Raw genomic sequence first — 12,639 nt, forward strand, 5'->3', positions numbered from 1 at the left:
AACATACAATGAAAACCAAACATATTTGCTACCAGTTATCACGCTGGTCAGACGCACACTCAGAAACTTTTGCTGGGAGGGGACCAAGCATTTTTGGGGGACGGGGTTCACTATTACTAGCCGATACGTCTATGTAGTTTTGAACAAATATTATATTCTGCACCTGAAAAGACGATCAGTAATTGTAAAATACTTCCACCTATATTTCCAGAGAAAAAAATGATAGAACTAGGGAGTGTTTTTATAAGAGAAAGAATACAGATGAAGTGTAAGATTAAATTTTCATCCTATATCAATCATTTCCCTGTAAAGCATAGGTTTTTTATAAGTTTTTTTTAAGGAGGGGTCCAGACCCGGTGGAAACCCGTGGGCGTGCCCCTGTACTTGATTCTTCTGAATCAAAGATGGGAATACTAACCACCTTGGAAATTCGATACCTTAACCTTCTATCCTGATAAGTTACACAACATTTCTAAGAGATGAATGCTCTAATATAGCCTTCAAATATAAGCTAAGTAGTCATATTGGTAAATGTAACCTTCGTGGGTGTTCTTTATGCATTGAATAGCCGACCAACACCCTTTATAAACGTGAGAGAAGCTCTTTGTAAGATTGTCACGTATTTTCATCATTGTGTCAATTAAGGAAGTAACAAAGTGTCAATTTAATGTGACATATGGATGTTGCACAATACTTTAACTGTTGGAAGGCGGAGAAACATGAGAAACATGAAAGAAAAGGATAGAATTCGAAATTGAAAAGCTTTTTGTAACACTGTTACAATTTGAACATTGTGTCATTAAAAGAAAGAAGAAAACTGTCAATGAAACGTAACATATGGGTGTCTGAGAAAGTTTAACTGTTGGAAGCCAGAAAATAGTGTAACAGCAGGACGTGAGAAAGTCATGTAACCTAAGAATGGCCTGAGTAGGGAGAGAATTCTTTGATGTGTACTAAAGAAAGAAAGAAACATATACACAGGTGTACTGTAATTTTGGGTGGTCCAGTTTTTGGAGTTGGAGGGGGGTGTACTGTGCTCTGGACATTGGTTAATTGAGGGACTGTGATTTCACTGCATGGAAAAGAAAGAAATAGGAGACACCTGCTTGTATGTGTGTGTTCCAGGGTTTTTGGAGGTGTAGGGGGGTGTACTGTGCTCTGGACATGGGTTAATTGGTATTGTAACATGCATCCTATGGAGAAAGAGCAATGAGTATACTGAAGGAGAGAGAATGTAAGAAATACCTTGAAAATGTTACGTGTGACTTTGTGAGAGTTGTTACATTACCCCATATTGAGAGACGCGGCATAGAAATGCATAGGGAAAGTGTAGTGTCCTTTTGACCAAAGGACCAGTTTAAATTAACGTGGGAATAGTTAAAATTACTACAATAGAAAGCGAAACTTTTTTGTGTGTGTGGATGAGAAAATGTCATGTTGGTTGCGACACACCTGTATGTTTAAGTCTTTTTAAAAAAGAAAGAAAAAAAGATCTTTTAAGTTGTTAGGATGTAGAAAGTTATTTGAGAAAATGTATGTGACATTTATTGTTGAGGGATGGGACCCCCTGTAATTTTGAGTTGAACGTAACTTTTTTTAGAAAAGAAAAAAAAAAAAGATTTTTCTGACTTAGACAGAAAAATGTTCCATTTAGCATGCCCTGTTAGAATGAAAAAAGAAAGAAAGAAAAAGCCATTTTTCTGGAAAAGATTCTTGTTAACTTTAAAGAATAGTTATTGTACTTGTTTTTGTGAAAAAACGAAAGGGCGAAAACAGACAGGTTGTGAGTAAGATTGCTATTATGCCAATGGTTTAAGAGAGGTAGAAAAAAAAGAAAAAAAGTATTGTTGAAGTTAGGGATACTATCATGAATGGATTTTTGTAGTTTTGAAAAGGAGTGTGAGAAACTTACGTGGAAAATAAGATAATATTTGCAATAGAAATTTAGATATTTCGGGGTTATGGATTTGTTTGAAGTTTTAATTTAGTTGAATTTTTATGCCAAATAGTTGAAAAGATGCAGATGAGAAGAGACATGATTGATTTGATATTATATTATAGCTGAGAAAAAAAAAATAGAATAAAATATGGGAAAATATATATGCTGTGAGCTGAGGATTGGAACATAGATGTTTGATACATTAAAGATAAATATTTTATTAGTGTTGTGATAATTGGATTAAAATTGATAGGAAGATACATGAAAATTCGAAGGAACACAATATGAATTGAATGGATTTTGACTTGAGTTGATGTTAGTTTTGCTTTGGTTTGAACAGCGACGCTACATGAGGCATGAAGTTAGTGAATAATTCGTGTATAATACTGATGCTTACAAACTTATATTTTTTGTAGTTGGAATATTGAAATTGAAATTTTTAAGATTACGTTGCATGGTTATTTGGATTAGGCTAAGGGAGACGATGAGATAGTGGGAGGAAATGGGAGAATTGCGAGAAAATACGTGATGAGAGTATTTAGATGCTTTTTTTATATTGACGTAGTAGCTAGGACGCGCACCTTTGATGCGTGTACGGCTAAGGTGAAGGAGACGATGATTATTTTTTGGTTCGTTTGTTTTTTACAAACTCTGAACAATCTAATGTGTTTGAACTAAATATGGGAGCTAAAATAAGCTCTTAAAAGTATATAGGAAGTGGGAGGAAACGGGAGAATCCCGAAAAAACCCACGAACACGGTCTTTGTTTAACATAAAGTTGAATTGATTGGGTCGGGGATTGAACCTTTGGTACGTTAGATGGAATATTGTATAACGTGAATTATAGATATATTAAAATATGTATGTGGTGTAAAGTGTGACTGAAGCTGAGACTTGAAGCACGAAAACTGAACGCCTTAGTATTGAAGAATTATGTCAATGTATGGTGCTATACTTACAGAGAGAGAGACGGAAAAGAGCTCTTCCAGTGCTGAATAAGATAATAAAACTGAAAAAAGGCAAACCATTGGTTTCGTTTCCGTTTTGCAGAACCTACAAAAGTGTATTGTATTTTTTTTTTTTTTTTGGCTATTGTGAACTATTTAGACGCTACAAGCTGTATTTAAGGGAAAGAGTATCTTTTATGTGAGAATTTATTGTTTGTAGAGAGATACTTGCGTAAATTTTGTGTTGTATTGAAGGGAAGTTGTAGGGGGGACATCCTTTTAAAAGAATTTTGCTTTAAGACACACAGTAATTGGACGAAAGTGTTTGCAGGGGACGCTAAGATTTGAAAAAAAAAAAGAAAGCGTAAATTGTTTGGCGTTAGTTTGACTCTTTTATTTGTGAAAAAATATAAATATCTTGTTTTGGAGAACACGCTTATTTCTAGTTTAGAGCTTACTGGGTGATACCACATTTGCGTGTGATATTTGAGGAAAGGAGTTTTTAGTTGACCGGAAATATCTATATTTGGAAGGTAAGTTGAATTTTGTTTTTTATATTTATTCTATAAAGTAATAACGAAAGAACTTAACTTTTATAGATAATTGAAGTGCGAATATAATATCATTTTTAATGTAAATTGTAATATGAGTTTATTTTTATTTATTGACTTTTAAGAAAAATAAAATGAGAAATATTGAAAAGCTGATGGTGGAATTAATTTTTAAATTTATATAATAGCATAGAACTTAATTGTAAACCACCCAAGTAATTTTTATTAAACTTTTAATATATTTATATATATATATATATATATATATATATATATATATATATATATATATATATATATATAGAGAGAGAGAGAATGATATTGTGTGCTTGTGAAGGATGTGTTGAATTTATACTAATTATTTTTTCTTATTTTTGTTTTAGATTTTTTCCTGGATCGATTGTGAAGCGATTTTTGAAGGAATTTTTACATTTGAGGTAAGAAATAAATTATTTTATTTATTTTTAAACTTAAGAGAGGAAAACTGTGGAGCTTATTATGTTTAATTGACTTTTTGGAAAAGATTAGTTTTAGTTGCGAACATTTTGAGTATAGTATGTGTAGCCTAGTTTTATTGAGAGGAAAGCAGGAAACGATGGAAAGATAAAAGCTTATAAATAACATAGAAAATGCAATATTTCAGTTTATCGTGCCACGATTATGTCCTTTAGGCTAAAACTGATGCGTGATTAAGGCAAGTGAATGATGCTGGAAGAATTGGTGGAATGAGAAAGTAGGAGCAAAAGGAAGTACCCCGAGTAAACTCACGAACACGATGTTGTCCACTAAAAAGTTACATGTCTAGGGATTAAATGAAAGACCTTACGCATGAGAGATACCGTTGAAACATATATAGAGGAAACGATGAAAAGATAGAAAATGAAATTTTTAAGTTTAACGTCCCACGGTTATACCAGTTATGCTAAGACTGACGCGTGATTAAGGCAAATAAATAATAACTCAATAATTGTTGGAATGAGATAGTGAGAGAAAAAACGTGAAAACCCAATAAGAGAATGATGTTTAACACAAAGTTAATTTGCGGGGGAATTGAAGGAGGGATTGCACGCACCAGAGGTGTACATTATAACATTGAGGTACCGTTGGAACATATGGAGAAAAAAGCACAAGATGGTGCAAAAATAAAAGTTTATTAATGATATAGAAAATAAAATTTTTAAGTTTGACGTTTTACCCTTATGCAGGTTAGGGTAAAGGGTGATAATGAGAGATGGATGAAATGGTGGAATGAGAGTGTGGGATGAAAGGGAAAAATTGCGAGAAAATGCATGATGAGAGTACTTACATGGTTTTTTACAGTGACGTAGTAGCTATGACGCATACCGTTGCTGTGTATTTCTGTTAGGCTAAAGGAGACGGTGATGATGAGAAATGAGTGAAATGGTTGAATGAAGAAAAATGGGAGGAAGCGGGAGAACCCCGACAAAACCTACGCATACGGTGTTTGCGCAGCATAAATTTGAGTTGCTGCGGATTGGGATTGTATGAGAGATTTGAAGCACCGGAGGCGCGCGGTACCGCAAACTGGCTTTAACAAATATTGGAATTTATTATTAGAAAGAGGATATGAAATATAAACTTTTAGTTAATTCATGAATTGAAAAAACAAAAGCAATGTTATGTAAGATAATGTGCAATTGAAATTAGTTGAGTAAATGTGTTGAATTGAACTGAATTGTTTTACGTTTAATGCACCGCTAGCTTAATTGGAAAAGTGTAGTTTGCCATATATTTTTGCGTGTAGATAGAAGGTTACGTAAAAATGCCATGGATTTAAAACAGACTGTTATTATGTGCCAGTTTGGCAATGACAGTTTTTTAATATTGGAAACACTCACCAACATTTATGACATGAAAATTGGTAATGTAGGTGCAAGTGTGTCATAATTATTTTGGAAAAGAGATAATTGAATTATATTTGTTAAGTAAAGAATTGGGCAAAACCATGCATGTGTAATATTAGTATAGATTTAACTAATAACGTACAGAGAAATGTTTTAATGCCTAAATTTAATTGAAATTAATACCCATATGGACTTTTTATTGGGAATATCACTATTTCACGGCGTGTGCTTGCGACTTAAATATTATTATTATTTTTTGGAATATATATGGCGTTATACCTGTTGTATAAGATTATGTAACTGGCCTTATGTCCGAAAGAATAAAAAATAAAAATACAGGAAACATAAAAGCATTGAGGGGCTAAAATATTTACTCAGACTGAAAGTAAATTTATGAATTATATTATATTAATATAAGTATAGAAAAAAAAAATCAAATGACCGTATTTAAAATGTAGGTATAAAGAAGATTTCAGTTGAGTTAAGTTGATTATGTGTTTAGGTATACTTGTGCAGCCATGGAATATGAGACGTGGACCTACAACTGTACGTGCAATGGGAACCACATGAGTTTGCCACGGGAAGCAAACGCTGGTTACCCACGCGAAATGTGCGTACGTTAACGCTTAGAAATGTCGGAGGTTATGAACGACAATAGTTTTTTTAGAAAAAACTGGATTTTATTTTTTTTTATATTAATTTATTGAAAATAATGAATTGTTTTTTATGACACTTAGCAATTTATATTGCACGGTAATGCGAGTCAGGGTAAAAGGAGATAATCATTAAGGAAGTGGAAGGAAACGGAAGCATTCCGAAAAAATTATGATGATAATATTGTTTAGTATAAGATTAGTTAAACAAATTTTTGTTAGGGAATGTCCTAGAGGGTATGTTGAGAAGAAAGAAAGGGAGGGGGCAAAGAAGACTACAATTAATGGCTGATATTAAAACAGAAAGATTATACGTGAAAACGAGAAGGTCAGCGGAGGACTGTGGAGCATAGAAGCTTGTTAGCTGTGGGAAGTGACTTGGTATTAAAGGCAAAATATCTATAATGATAACTTAAGCAGAAAATAGAATTATGAATTAAATGTACTAGAGGAAATTACTTTAGGATTTGCATGGAAAAAGTAAAATAAAAACGTAATGATAACTGAATATTATCTTGGTAGTATTGTTTCCTAGAAAAAAAAAACTTTTGCTTAATTTGTGTGGAATTTTATATAAATGATACGAATATGTTCATACAATGGCAATAAGGACGTATGTTATTTGATATTTTGAATATGTAGGCAGAGACAGACATTGAAATTTTTTGTTGGGAGGGTTACAAAGTAATTTTGTTAGAATATGTTTCAAACTGGTAATTTTTAAGGTATTGTAGACAGTTATATGTAGGTTACTTTTAAAAGTAAGATAAAAAATTGTAGAAAAAAATAGAATGTTTATGATTGAAGGAATGAAATATTACTATTGTTAGAAATATAGGTAAATTGCCTTATAATCATAATTTAGGGAACTTAGCTCGCCAGAGTTTTTTACTGATGGAAAATAAATAAATAAATAATAGCAGCTTGTTTACAGTCATTATTTGTATTGAAGATTCAACTTTTAAGAACTGATATTTAAATAATGAAATAACTTTGACAGATTAACTTATAGGCGCTAAACGAATAACTATAAGACTGATAACTGAGTATTCAATGTACAGTAGCTATTTATTTTGAGAATAGAATACTGAACTGATTGAATGAATTATTGAGAGAGACATAAAAATAAGCTGATATTTATTTTGATATATTTTTAACAGCACGTCTGCTTAAATATAACATGTAAAATTTTATAGTATTATTTGATATTTATAAGTGTTTATTTTTGTTTTTTTGCAGAATGGAGGGACCAACCACATCATTCGAGATTATTGGCTCATTTAACGAAATAGACGCAATGTTATTGGCGGTTGCAAATGAAGACAACAAATCCGAAAAAAGAAAGGGCGAACAAGAACAGGAAAAAAGAAAAAAAATGAAGAAAGAAGAAGAAGATCTGTGGAAATTGTTTCCCTTGGATGAGGAAACAGCTAAATTGTTAATATTGGCTGTTAAACGGGTGGAAGCAGTCGAAAAGTTAAAATTAAAGAGAAGAAAAATGTAAAAAAAAAGAAAAAAATGTAAATATACGAAATAAAAAGAAAAAAAAAAGAAAATTAGATTAGACAATATAAGTTGTGTGTTTTATTAATTCCAATATGATTACTTTAGGTAATTTGAACTGAGAAAAATCAGGTTTTAAGGTTACTTGGTTGTTTGGGTGGTTGGAAGGCTTTATAGCGACCACATTTTTATGGTTTTCTCTTTCAGTTTTCTGGTGGATTGTAGGAAGACTTCAGCTAACAAATGGAGTGGAGTAAGGTATTGTATAATTTTTTATGGAAGACCCAGCAAAGAATATTAGTTTCACAGGGATTTAAGATTGTTTTGCTGAAAATATAATTTCCAATTGCTGACTAAAGATGCTTTTTTGAACTTGATTAAAAGACAAATTTTAGGTCGTGCAAGCTGGAATCCAGCTCAGCTATCTAAATATTTATTATTATTATTATTATTATTATTATTATTATTATTATTATTATTATTATTATTATTATTATTATTATACATTTGACAGACCTGGAAAATAATTTTGACTCTGTTTTTTTTTTAAAAAAAAATTATGCTTATCTTATTCTTCGTATCCATTGCTTTCCTTCTACTTTTTCCTTTTATACTCATATAAAGAAAAAAAAAGACAATTTTTCGTAAACTATATGCAATGAAATGGTTGTCACACATAATCTCTTACTCTGAGTGAAGTATTTGAGAACAGAATTCTAGGAAGCTAAGAGGAATAAGAATGGTGATTGGCAAAAGCTTCATATTGAGGAACTACATAGTTTATAGAATTACCCATTATTGTTAGGGTTATCAAGTCTAGGAGGCTTAGGTGAGCATGTCATATAGGTTTAATAGAATGCTTTCAAAGTCTTGACTGGTAGACTTATAGGAAAACGATCGTTAGGAAGACCTATGCACAAATGGGAGGAAATATTAAGATGAATTTCGCAGAAATTGGAATACAAAGTACAAACTGTATACAATTGGGTACGGATAAAAGTTAGTGAAGAGCTTGTGTGAACCTCTGGGTTCCATAGGTCATAGACTTAGTTAGTTAATTTTATATGCAATGAAAATAATAATAATATTAAGAACAAGAAAGATAAATAAAATTTACCTCTTTTCTGCTACCCGTTTTTTAAAATAATTTTGCTTGTTTCCCTTAAAAAACACTATTGAAGCTTTATAACTTATGTATTGGTAACGTATTTTGATCTTGATTGAAGGAACACTGAAAATCAAGACCAAGTTTGTTTCTAAGTGGAAAATTTACTTAAAATTTTGATATATAACTCATAATTTCCATGGGATTATTTCCATATTTCATCGATTGCTGCATTTTAATAGATTAATTTGAAAAATATTTCATAAAAAATCATTATGTGTACAAGACTTCACTGAATATGTATGATATTTAAAAAAGGAAATCCTATGTACATTTTTCACTAGTGAAACTTATAACATAAACGAAAATCAATGGGAATATTAAAATGAATATTGCATAAAGTACAGCATGAATCCAATTGGTTAAGAATAAAGCTGAATTAAAAGTTTTTGTAAGCGTTATTATGAACGAAAAAGAGGTAATAGTTAAGAACAGCTACTTGTCATCTTTCGTGCATGAGGATACATCTTACTGTTGCACTACCTGAACACTCTAAGTACAAGGGTAAGAACTCAGTCTATTACCTACTTTTTAACATCCTAGATAATGAATGAATAATTCCTAAAAGTATAGCGTTTCTCGTCCTTCCCTAAATGGTAAGTACGGCTTTTTTAACTATAACCGGAAAAGACATTGAGATTTTTTACGGGAAATTTAAGATTGAAATACGGAAACCAGAAATGTTGTGGATATTTAAAACACCAAGAAGCCCAATAGTGAACGGATAGGTTACCTACCATAAGACAGCGAGAGAGAGAGAAATAATATGGGAAGCATGCATATACGCTGAATGCATGCTATGAAGCGAGGGCGGGAGGGGGTGTTTGTAGTTTGGCGAAAAGAGCAAGAGAGGGAGATAGGGAGAGAATGTTTGCAAGGTTGGATAAATGCGTTCGGTGCGTAAGAGGAGAGGAGAGGGGTGGGAGGATTTTGGTGCTTCTACTTTGACCAAAAGAGGAAGAGAGGTAGAGCGAAGCATGTATACGTTCGCTGCTGAGCGGAAGACAGGGGGAAGGCGCGGGGTTAACCTGCTTCAGGCCTTTTTTTTTTTTTATTCTTAGCTGAATGCAATGGAATTTACGGTGTTTAAAAGGAACGGTGAAATCTTGTTTTGAACACAGAAACTGCAAAAGTTTGTGTAAGCCAAGAGAAAAGAAATAGCAAAGGAACGAAAATAAATAATTTATATGTTGATATCAGTGGTGTATATGCGTGTGGTTTATTGAAATTCTAAGTGACTATTTTTTTCTTTTTAAATATGTAAAGTTAGATTATAATGTTATGATGTGTACTAAAAAACACATGTAAAGTATAGAAATGTTAATACTTACCTAACACAGAATGTTATCCTTTTAATGTTTGAAGCACATACGAAGCACTAATATATGGCGGGAAAAAAAGATGGGAAACGAAAAAAAGATTTTATCGGTAAACGAATGAGGAAATGCCGGTTGTACAAATAACAGGAGACCGATACGATTTGATGTAAACCGCACAAAAGCACGTATGCTACTGACACGTGTTGGTATATAGATGGCGTTGATGCATAAAGACTAAGATTTTTTTTTCCGTATAATAACTTTAAATGAAGATAAATCGTAAACGATTGATTATACGATAAAATGGACTACAGAAATCGATTTGTTAGATGAAAATCTATATAGAAAGACACCTTACATGATAAAATTGAACAATTTTTTGTGGGGGGCCAACAGTGGCGGGTGGACATGTAGGGCTCTAACATTACATTTTTGGCTTTTGACGGTCAACTATTGGTTGTAGAAAGAAAAGAAAGCTATCTTTTTAATTGTTATGACCTAACGAACACGACTATACAGATTAGAACATTGTAAATTGAAAATAATTTTAAATGGGGCATAGCTCCTAAACGGTTGATCGTAGGTGAAAATGGACACCAGAAATCGATTTGTCAGGTCAAAATCTATATAGAAAGACACCCTACATGATACATTTGAACAATTTTTATTTTTTTTTTGAAATTTATATACAGGGTGTTTCAAAAGTACAGTTTTTTTATTTTTTCGCTTTTTTGGCTAAACTATTGGTCGTAGAAACAAAAGAAAAGTATTTTCTTAATTGTTAGGACCTAAGGAACACTACTATACAGATTAGAACACTGTAAATTGAAAATAATTTTAAATGTGCGTGGGTCCTAAACTATTAATCGTAGGAGAAAACGGACACCAGAAATCGATTTATCAGGTCAAAATCTATATAGAAAGACACCCTACATGATACATTTGAACAATTTTTATTTTTTTCGATTTTATACGAGGTATGTTCAAAAACTACATTTTACATTTTTTGCTTTTTTGGCTAAACTATTGGTCGTAGAAACAAAAGAAAAGTATTTTCTTAATTGTTAGGACCTAAGGAACACTACTATACAGATTAGAACATTGTAAATTGAAAATAATTTTAAATGATCATAAATCCTAAACGGTTCATCGTAGGTGAAAACGGACACCAGAAATCGATTTATCAGGTCAAAATCTATATAGAAAGACACCCTACATGATACATTTGAACAATTTTTATTTTTTTGAAATTTATATACAGGGTGCTTCAAAAGTATATGTTTTTATTTTTTCGCTTTTTTGGCCAAACTATTGGTCGTAGAAAGAAAAGAAAGGTATTTTCTTAATCGTTAGGACGTAAGGAACATTACTATATAGCTTAGAACATTGTAAATTGAAAATAAAAATTTAATGAATTTGCATAAACAATATGGCGTCGATTTTTTTGAAACTTTGGAAATATGCTTATTAAAAGATATATTTTTATATGAATAGGTAAAATAAATAATATGACTAAAATAAATACCGTTTTGCGCGGTTTTTTACCGCAACCGGTACGCGCCGCGCGTTTTTTACCGCAACTGGTGCGCGCCGCACGTTTTTTACCGCGACCGGTGCGCGCCGCGCGGTATTTGCGGCCGAAAAAAGTTTTCGCGACGCGGGACGCGTAAAATATTACCGCCCGGAAACTGCGCGAGGTATTGCCGGACAAACAACACTCGGTAACTTGCTATGGCACATGTACACACACGCACAGTCTTATACACACTAATGTGAATGTTATGGTACAGGTGGCGTTCTTTCAAGAAACAAACATGGCGGATGGATTTTAATGTGCATTAATCTAGTATACATTATTTTTAAAACACTAATAATTAAAAATTTAAACAAGTTAACACGAACTTAACCGAACTTTTCCGAACATTGCCGAACAAACAAAAATGTATGTAGAATTTTGTACATATTGGTTAATGTACCACACGAATAGTTCCGAACTTAACCGAACATGAATATGAAAGTTTATTTACAATTTGTGTACATGTATTACACGAATGGTTGCAAACATAAACATAAAAAAAAATGTATTATGATTTACCGTACACGTTTAGTATACGTATACTTTGCATTAAATATAATTTAATTACCGTCCAAAATAATAATTATAATATTAACACAAAATATAACACTACTACTTGTATAAGCTACAACACAGTTTGTAATCTCGTACCCAAAAGCATTACGTTTTGTAGTCTCGTACCCAAAAGCATTACGTTTTGTAATCTCGTACACAGGTACTTTAACATATTTTAAATTTAGTAACAGTGATATTACACAATATGATGTAATTTGTAAATTTTAGTTGCTTTTTTTTAATAGAACACTCATAGAGTGTGATCGTATTTAAATTGACGTGCAAACTCCTAATTTTTATTGGATCGTTTGCTGTGCAAACTCTTTATTTATTTATCTTCTTGTATTTTTTTATTGTATTGTTTCGTTTGGAATTTTAATTGCTTATCTTTTTTAATAGAACACTCATAGAGTGTGATCGTATTTAAATTGCTAAGCAATCTCATTATTTATTTAACCTCTCATATATTTTATTGTATCGTTTCCTTTAAAATTTTAGTTGCTTATCTTTTTAATAGAACACTCATAGAGTGTGATCGTATTTAAATTGGTAAGCAAACTGTTTAT

General features: G+C 31.9%; 1 long non-coding RNA gene across 1 annotated transcript; it reads left to right on the top strand.

Annotated features, from left to right (window-relative positions):
* Nucleotides 1–3,803: 3,803 nt before the first annotated feature.
* Nucleotides 3,804–7,694, top strand: LOC145662013 (uncharacterized). Its single transcript, XR_014126946.1, has 2 exons — nt 3,804–3,874; nt 7,195–7,694. It is a non-coding gene; the product is annotated as an uncharacterized LOC145662013 (long non-coding RNA).
* Nucleotides 7,695–12,639: the final 4,945 nt, after the last annotated feature.

The sequence above is a fragment of the Thermobia domestica genome, chromosome 10 (genome assembly GCF_964235325.1).
Source record: "Thermobia domestica chromosome 10, izTheDome1.hap1.1, whole genome shotgun sequence".
Lineage (NCBI taxonomy): Eukaryota > Metazoa > Arthropoda > Insecta > Zygentoma > Lepismatidae > Thermobia > Thermobia domestica.